At 47.0% G+C, this 9,332-nt stretch overlaps 1 long non-coding RNA gene across 1 annotated transcript; it reads left to right on the top strand.

Moving 5' to 3' along the window:
* Window positions 1-1,372: 1,372 nt before the first annotated feature.
* Window positions 1,373-2,941, top strand: LOC139835099 (uncharacterized). The gene is made up of 2 exons (XR_011750820.1): window positions 1,373-1,486; window positions 2,687-2,941. It is a non-coding gene; the product is annotated as an uncharacterized lncRNA (long non-coding RNA).
* The last annotated feature ends 6,391 nt before the right edge of the window (window positions 2,942-9,332 follow it).

Here is a 9,332-nt window from a genome sequence, read left to right as displayed (position 1 = left end):
GGTTTGAATTTGAACAAATTTGCATCTCCATTTTCACTATGCAAATTCCTCTCTATTTCTTTCTTAACTCAAATTCTCTCAAGTTTTGAACATTAGGCCACATGGAAATGTTGTTATTCAATAAGGCCATGTGTGTTTAATATCCTCTCTGCAAAATTTGAGTTTAAACAAAATTCAAAACAGATTTGAAATTAGAATTTGAGAAGAGAAACAAAAAATCAAAAAAGGGGAGAAACCCTCTCTCTCTCCCTGGGCTCGGCCCTTTCTCTCTCTCTTTTCTCTCCCTGGCCGAATGGCCCAAGTGGCCGAGGCAGCACCCCACCACCGGCCCAACATACCCCACAGGGGGTTTTCTGCAAAACTCCGTTTCTTCCCCGCAGGCCAAAGCAGCTCGGTGGCCGCACGCCGGCCGAGCGATGGCGCCGGCGGCCACGATGAGCTCCGCCGCCCCCGGCGGCCTATAAGAGCTGCGCCGCCGCCCCTAACCCTAATCCCCCACTTCTCCCCTTCCCCGCGGCCCCGAAGCCCCCAGCAAACCCTAACCCTACCTTCACTGCCGGCCAGAGTCGCCGTCGATTCGCCGCCGGCGAGGCTCCCCGGCCGCCGCCTACCTCTCCATCGCGTCGAGGGTGAGCCGCTGCACCTCCCTCTCCCCTCGCCTTGCTCCCTCTCCCTCCCGAGCATCACCGCGCCGCACCACCTGCCCCGCCGCCGCTCGGACATGGCCGTCGGCCGTGCTCCGGCGACCAAATCGCAGCGGCGCCGCCACCAGTAGGTCGCCCGCGTCGCCAGGAGTGTTTCCCCCACCCGCGCGCCTGAGATTTCGGCCCGAATCGGCCGATTGCAACCTCACCCGAGCTCCCTGTGAGCCATGGCGCCGCTGACGTCAGCATGACGTCAGCGTGATGTCATTATTCAATTTTTCCCTATTTTTGTATTTTCTGTATTATATTTCTGTATTTATTTAAATAGAAAATAATATGACATGTGGGGTCCCTTGTCAGGATTTTATTAATTTCATAAATATTTTAGAAAAGAATAAAATTATGACATGTGGGTCCAACTTTATTATTATTTATATAATTTTCTGAAATTGATTTAAAATGAATTAAATTTTGGAAATTTATAAGTAATTCATTTTAAATCATAAAAATATATATCAAAATGATCAGAAAAACATTTCCTAATTGTTTATCCATGTTTCATACATCTTTGAACCAGTTAAATATGAGCCTTAGTAGAAACCCTAATTTGACCCCTCTCATATGTCGGGGTTCGAAGCCGAACCCCTTTAATTTCCATCGATGCACCTAGGGTTACCCAAACCCCTTTAATATGACATGTCATCATGTTGGATGTGCATTGCATTGTACCTTGTCTTGATTGTGCTCTTTATTTCCGGTGTTTGGTTCTTCATCGATAGGGACCGAACGCGAACCTGAGATCAACGCCACCGAAGAGCAGCACCCGAACAACGAGGGACAAGGCAAGCCCTAACCTGGTTCATATATGGTTTCGAAATGATTTACTTCTGGTTCTTACATATTGCATCCGCTTCAAATATGTTTTATCGACAGTTCTAGATATCCTAGGTGTGCATATTCCATCCTTGTAGCCTAGAGTTACTGATCCACCGCTCCTAGCAAAACTAGGTCTGAGCTTGTTCGCATCGCTAGAGCCGTATATGTGTTATGCTTAGCCATGCTTAGCTGTTGAAGTCTGATCCATCCGGTTGATGAATCAGAGCTACGAATGAACCTAGTTTGACAGGATGACGTGGTAAGATCAGTGATGATGTTAATAAACATGCTAAAGGCTTGGATGGGCCGCCACATGGGGATGTGGTGATTTGACTCGTTCTCGCCGATACTAGGACCTGAGTTCTCGCCTTCGAAACCAAGACTGAGCGTACAACCACACGGGGCCCATGGGAACCCCTTGGCCCTAACTTACCTAGCTTACCCATGAGTCAATTAGTTTGCGAGTTCCATTCGCCATACGCATGGGGAAAAGGTGGAAAAGGTTTTCAAAGTGCATCATACAGGGCGTGGCTAGGGTGAAGGATGCTGGAGGCATTGAACTGGATCCCCTGCACACAATGACCGGGACCGCCTCGGAGAATGGCTACCTACGATGACGGAGCTCCCCAGTTAGTTTGACTCATGGAATAGGCGAAGTAAGGGAAAGGTTTTGGTCGACCACCCTCTGCCGGCACACCAAGGAAGTGTGTTAATCTAGTGGCACTAAGAGTCGGTCGGCGCGTGTGGGTAAAGTTGTACACCCCTGCAGGGTAAATCTTTTCAAAAAGCCGTGTCCACGGTTATGGACGACTTGGTGATGGATTCTGTGATCATAGACAACTTGAACCTAATCGTAAAACTTGATGTCAAGGTGTGATAAGGATCCCTTCTCATGGTGTCGAGGGGGTGATCCTAGGTGATAGGTTCAGGTGATGATGAAGATTCGGTGGATTCAATATGATGATCTTGAAGCCAGAGTTGATATCGCTCTCTTACCCCTTTTGAAAATGGTCTGAATAGACGAGCTTCTGCTCCCTCCTGTTTACAAAGGAAAACTGGCTTTCCGCAAAATAAGCTCCACATAAAGCCTCGCATACCCGCTTTGCTAACAGGTTGTACTAAGTCTTGCTGAGTCCCTGTACTCAGCCTTGCATGCTTTGTTTCAGACGAAGTTCTTCCAACTGATGGTGGCTTCTACCTCGACGTCGACGAGTAGTTCGGAGTTCCTCAGGCGGCAGCCTGAGACTTATGGGCTGGGACGTCACCTTATGTTATGGCCTCTTAGGCCCTTTGCAGTCTTGTTATCTAGATAACATAATTTGCTTTCCGTTGCTTGTTGAATTGTGGTCAGTGACCTCTGCGTGTAATAAATTTGGATCTTAACTCTGCCAAGAGATGTAATATATTTGCTTTCAGTCGTAGAGTCACTGTTGTGTTACCGATTCTCACCCTGTAGGCCCTAGAGATCTAGGTTAGGCTTATGCCAGATGTGATATCTGGGTTTGTCTAGCCCTGACCTCCGGGGTCGCGACAGGTTTTGGTATCAGAGCAGGACTGCCTATAGGAAACCCTTTCGACTGGTCGATGTTGAGTCTAGTAGTTGTGAAAACTATTTGAAACCTAAAAGCATTTGCAAAAATCTGATTAGGACTCTTTTTACTCCTTATCTGGTGTCACTCTAATGCTGAGTCCTCTTACCTTGCTTTGATTGAAAAAGGTTTACCTCTACCCTGTTATTTCCAAACTTATAGTATCTACGGGTTTGGGCTGTTTTCTCTAAAAGTACTCCGTACTTGGTTGCTTAGCTCAGTGTTCCTAAAGTTACCTCAGTTGATATGAATCTTGTTCCTTCCATTCAGTGAATGTTATCATTACGTTGACTCCTTTCCAAGGAATCTATTTCTGATGGTCTTTTTCTTTCTCTTCAGGATGGCTGGTCGTGGTCGTGGTCGTAACCGACATGGACAAAACAATGCTGAACCGGAACTGCCGCCACCTCCCACAATGGCGCAGGTTCTTAACAACATTGAGACAAACTGCCTGAGGAATGAACAACTCCTGGAGCGTGTAGCTCAAAACACAGAGCGTCGTCCCGACAACTGTGTCACACTTGGGGACTTCATCCGTGCACTGCCTCCTGTCTTCACCCACCCCAAGGAGCCTCTTGATGCTGATGATTGGCTTCGCACCATCGAGCGCAAGTTCAACGCTCTTCATGTTCCACCAGGTGAACGCGTGAACTTTGCCACCTACCAGTTAGAAGGTGCAGCTGGTTCTTGGTGGGAAGGTTTTCTAGCTCTTCAAGCGCCAGTACATGATGTTACCTGGGAGGAGTTTGTCACAGCTTTCCGTGCAGCCTATATCCCAAAGACTGTCATGGACATCAAAAGGAGGGAGTTCCTGGACTTTTCTCAGGGCAAGCTGGATGTGGAGACATATGGACGTGAGTTCACTCAGCTGTCTCGCTATGCACCCCGTGATGTGGTTGATGATGCTGATAAGCAAGATCTGTTCCGCAAAGGACTTAACCCTGAGCTTCGCTATGAGATGCTGCCCTTCACCTTCCAGTCATTCCAAGACCTGCATAACCGTGCTCTTCTGATGGAGAACGGAAGGAAGGATATGGAAAAATCCAAGAAGCGTGAAGAAGGTGATTCTCGTGCGTCTTCCTCTAACAACAAGAAGCGCAGAGTCTGGATCCCTTACAGTGCTATACCTCGTGCCCCCTATGCACCAAGGTCTTTTGGCAATAACTCTAAGCCACCCTCTGGTGGCTCAAGCTATCGTCCTGCCATGGGTACTGTGCCTAGTGGTGCCTGCTACTCTTGTGGTCAGCCTGGCCACTACTCAAAGGAGTGCCCCCAGAAGTTTGCTGGTCGTGGATATTCTCAGCCCAAGAAGGATGACAAATATCCCTCTGGCCGTGCCCGTCTGACCCATGTCTCTGCTGATGAGGCTGAAGAGGATCCAAGCGTCCTAATGGGTACGCTCTATATAAACTCAATCCTAGCTACAGTTCGGTTTGATTCTGGAGCATCGCATACATTCATATCTCAAGAGTTTGCAAGAAAGCATGATATACCCTTCGAGACAATGCCCTCCCCTCTAGAGATCACAACTCCTGGTTCTCATTGGCAAACTATCTGGATTACCCCTGAGGTTATAATCAGTATAGGGCCAGTGTGGTTCCCCACCTCTCTCATTGCCCTCAAGTCAACTGACATTGATATCATCTTGGGCATGGATTGGCTAGTAAAGCATAAGGCAGTCATTGATTGCGCAGCTAGGTCTATTGTGCTGACCAATCTTTCTGGCAAAAGTGTTCTGTACTGGGCTCCATCCGCAATACCTCCGTCGGCAAGGTTTACCCCTGAAGCCGAGTTGTATGCCATTGAAGCCCTACCTAAACCAGAAATCTCTGATGTCTGGGTGGTCCGTGACTTTCCAGATGTCTTCCCTGAAGAGTTACCTGGCATGCCACCTGATCGAAGTGTGGACTTTGTCATTGAGTTAGTTCCTGAATCGCCTCGTTTCCCGGAGACCATATCGTATGCCTCCGGAAGAGCTGGTTGAACTGAAGAAGCAGTTAGAGGAGTTAGAAGAGAAGAACTTCATACATCCCAGTACTTCTTCCTGGGGTTGCCCTGCCCTCTTTGTCAAGAAGAGAGATACCAACATTCCGCGGCTGGTTGTTGATTACCGTCCGCTCAACGCAGTGACAATCAAGAACAAATACCCTCTTCCTATAATCAATGATCTTTTTGATCAGTTGTCCGGTGCCACAATCTTCTCAAAGATGGATTTGAGATCAGGGTACCATCAAATAAAAATCCGCAAGGAGGACATTCCAAAGACAGCGTTCACAACTCGTTATGGTCTTTACGAGTATACTGTCATGTCCTTTGGCCTCACAAATGCTCCTGCCACTTTTATGCGGCTCATGAACTCTGTTTTCATGGAGTATCTTGACAAGTTCGTCGTGGTCTACATCGACGATATTCTGATCTACTCCAAAACCGAAGATGAACATGAGGAACATCTCCGTCTGGTGCTAACTAAACTTCGTGAGCACCGTCTCTACGCCAAATTCTCCAAATGTGAGTTTTGGTTAAAAGAGCTCATATTCCTTGGTCATGTTATCTCTGAAAAAAGTGTTGCAGTCATTCCAGATAAAGTTCAAGCCGTTCTTGACTGGAAGACACCTAAGTCAGCTAAGGAGATTCGGAGTTTTCTCGGTCTGGCGGGTTATTACCGCCGATTCATTGAAAATTTCTCCAAGATTGCCAAACCAATGACCGATCTTCTCAAGAAAGACAAGAAGTTCGAATGGTCAGAAAAGGCTGAAGAGAGTTTCCAGGTTTTGAAAACCAAGCTGACTACTGCTCCTGTGCTCGTCCTTCCGGACACAAGCAAAGACTTCGTTGTCTATTGTGATGCCTCTCTCCAAGGGCTCGGATATGTGTTGATGCAAGATGGCCATGTGGTGGCCTATGCCTCTCGACAGTTGAAACCACATGAGCTCAATTATCCTACTCATGATCTCGAGCTTGCAGCTGTGATCCATGCTCTTAAGCAATGGCGACCTTACCTTTATGGTAATCGTTGCGAGTTGTACTCAGATCATCAAAGTCTGAAGTATCTTTTCACCCAGCCGGATCTGAATATCAGACAGAGAAGATGGCTGGAAGTCATAAAAGATTATGACTTGGGTCTCAACTATAAACCCGGCAAAGCCAATGTCGTTGCTGATGCGCTAAGTCGGAAGTCCTATTGCAACAATCTGATGGTTAAGCAAGCGCAACCTTCTCTCTATGAGGAACTTGCAAAACTCAACCTTGAGATTGTTCCTAGTGGATTCCTTGCTAATCTAGAGGTGAAGCCCTCACTTGAAGATCAGATCAATAAGGCTCAGAAGCAAGATTCTGGCATTACCGAGATCAAGAAGAACATTGCTAGCGGAGTTGCTAAATGTTTCTCCATTGATGATCAAGGTACCGTTTATTTCGGTAAGCGTCTAGTCGTGCCGGATAAATCGGATCTCAAAGAGTTAATCCTTAAAGAAGCTCATGAATCACCACTCTCCATCCATCCTGGTGGTACCAAGATGTATCGGGATCTCCGCCAAAGATTCTGGTGGTCTGGGATGAAACAAGAGATCGCTAAGTTTGTTGCTGAATGCGACGTTTGTCGTCGCGTAAAAGCTGAACATCAAAGACCTGCTGGCACTCTACAACCTCTATCAATTCCAGAGTGGAAATGGGATGAAATTGGCATGTATTTCATTACCGGTCTCCCCAAGACCAAAAATGGAAGAGATGCTATATGGGTAGTCATTGACCGTCTATCCAAGGTTGCTCACTTCCTTCCTATCCGAGAAGACATAAAAGCTAGTCAACTAGCAGATCTATATATCTCACGGATAGTCACTCTTCATGGTGTTCCTAAGAAGATCGTCTCTGATCGTGGAAGTCTTTTCACCTCAAAGTTCTGGTCTAGCTTTCAACAAGCTATGGGAACTCGTCTTTCCTTCAGCACAGCCTATCATCCTCAAACCGGTGGTCAAACCGAAAGAGTGAATCAAATTCTCGAAGACATGCTCAGGGCCTGTGTTATATCCTTCGGTAAAGATTGGGAAAAGTGCCTTCCATTTGCCGAGTTCACCTATAACAACAGCTTCCAATCTAGCCTGGGCATGGCACCTTTTGAAGCTTTGTATGGCAGAAGGTGTAGAACTCCTTTGAACTGGTCCGAAACTGGAGAAAGAAAATTCTTTGGACCAGATATAATCAATGAAGCAGAAGATCAAGTTCGCATCATTCGCGAGCGTCTGAAAACTGCTCAGTCACGTCAAAAGAGCTACTATGATCGCCATCATCAAGAAGTGAAGTATGAAATTGGTGATCAAGCTTATCTTCGGGTCACTCCTCTCAAGGGTGTCCATCGCTTCGGTATCAAAGGCAAACTAGCACCTCGCTATGTTGGTCCTTTCCGCGTCCTTGCTAAGCGTGGTAATGTTTCTTACAAGTTGGAGTTACCTTCCAATTTTCCTGAAGTTCATGATGTCTTCCATGTGTCCCAACTCAAGCGTTGCTTCAAAGATCCTATCCGTGGTGTTGATCACGAGACTCTTGACCTTCAAGAGGATCTAACTTATCGAGAACATCCAGTTCGTATCCTTGATGAAGCCGAGCGTAAAACTCGACGTCAGAGCATCAAGTTCCTGAAAGTTCAGTGGTCCAATCATTCTGAGCAAGAAGCAACCTGGGAACGAGAAGATCGTTTACGATCTGAGTACCCTTCCTTCTTTTCAAAAATCTAGGAATCTCGAGGATGAGATTCTTGTAAGGGGGGTAGAGTTGTAACATCCCAACCTTGTTTATCTAAATAAAGGAGTGTTCATGAGCATTGCATGCATGTGGTTTGAATTTGAACAAATTTGCATCTCCATTTTCACTATGCAAATTCCTCTCTATTTCTTTCTTAACTCAAATTCTCTCAAGTTTTGAACATTAGGCCACATGGAAATGTTGTTATTCAATAAGGCCATGTGTGTTTAATATCCTCTCTGCAAAATTTGAGTTCAAACAAAATTCAAAACAGATTTGAAATTAGAATTTGAGAAGAGAAACAAAAAAATCAAAAAAGGGGAGAAACCCTCTCTCTCTCCCTGGGCTCGGCCCTTTCTCTCTCTCTTTTCTCTCCCTGGCCGAATGGCCCAAGTGGCCCAGGCAGCACCCCACCACCGGCCCAACATACCCCACAGGGGGTTTTCTGCAAAACTCCGTTTCTTCCCCGCAGGCCAAAGCAGCTCGGTGGCCGCACGCCGGCCGAGCGATGGCGCCGGCGGCCACGATGAGCTCCGCCGCCCCCGGCGGCCTATAAGAGCTGCGCCACCGCCGCCCCTAACCCTAATCCCCCACTTCTACCCTTCCCCGCGGCCCCGAAGCCCCCAGCAAACCCTAACCCTACCTTCACTGCCGGCCGGAGTCGCCGTCGATTCGCCGCCGGCGAGGCTCCCCGGCCGCCGCCGACCTCTCCATCGCGTCGAGGGTGAGCCGCTGCACCTCCCTCTCCCCTCGCCTTGCTCCCTCTCCCTCCCGAGCATCACCGCGCCGCACCACCTTGCCGCCGCCGCTCGGACATGGCCGTCGGCCGTGCTCCGGCGACCAAATCGCAGCGGCGCCGCCACCAGTAGGTCGCCCGCGTCGCCAGGAGTGTTTCCCCCACCCGCGCGCCTGCGATTTCGGCCCGAATCGGCCGATTGCAACCTCACCCGAGCTCCCTGTGAGCCATGGCGCCGCTGACGTCAGCATGACGTCAGCGTGACGTCATTATTCAATTTTTCCCTATTTTTGTATTTTCTGTATTATATTTCTGTATTTATTTAAATAGAAAATAATATGACATGTGGGGTCCCTTGTCAGGATTTTATTAATTTCATAAATATTTTAGAAAAGAATAAAATTATGACATGTGGGTCCAACTTTATTATTATTTATATAATTTTCTGAAATTGATTTAAAATGAATTAAATTTTGGAAATTCATAAGTAATTCATTTTAAATCATAAAAATATAAAATTATATATCAAAATGATCAGAAAAACATTTCCTAATTGTTTATCCATGTTTCATACATCTTTGAACCAATTAAATATGAGCCTTAGTAGAAACCCTAATTTGACCCCTCTCATATGTCGGGGTTCGAATCCGAACCCCTTTAATTTCCATCGATGCACCTAGGGTTACCCAAACCCCTTTAATATGACATGTCATCATGTTGGATGTGCATTGCATTGTACCTTGTCTTGAT

The sequence above is a fragment of the Lolium perenne genome, chromosome 1 (genome assembly GCF_019359855.2).
Source record: "Lolium perenne isolate Kyuss_39 chromosome 1, Kyuss_2.0, whole genome shotgun sequence".
NCBI lineage: Eukaryota > Viridiplantae > Streptophyta > Magnoliopsida > Poales > Poaceae > Lolium > Lolium perenne.
The sequence above is the reverse complement of the archived record's forward strand: the minus strand, read 5'-3'. Positions and strand labels throughout refer to the sequence as shown.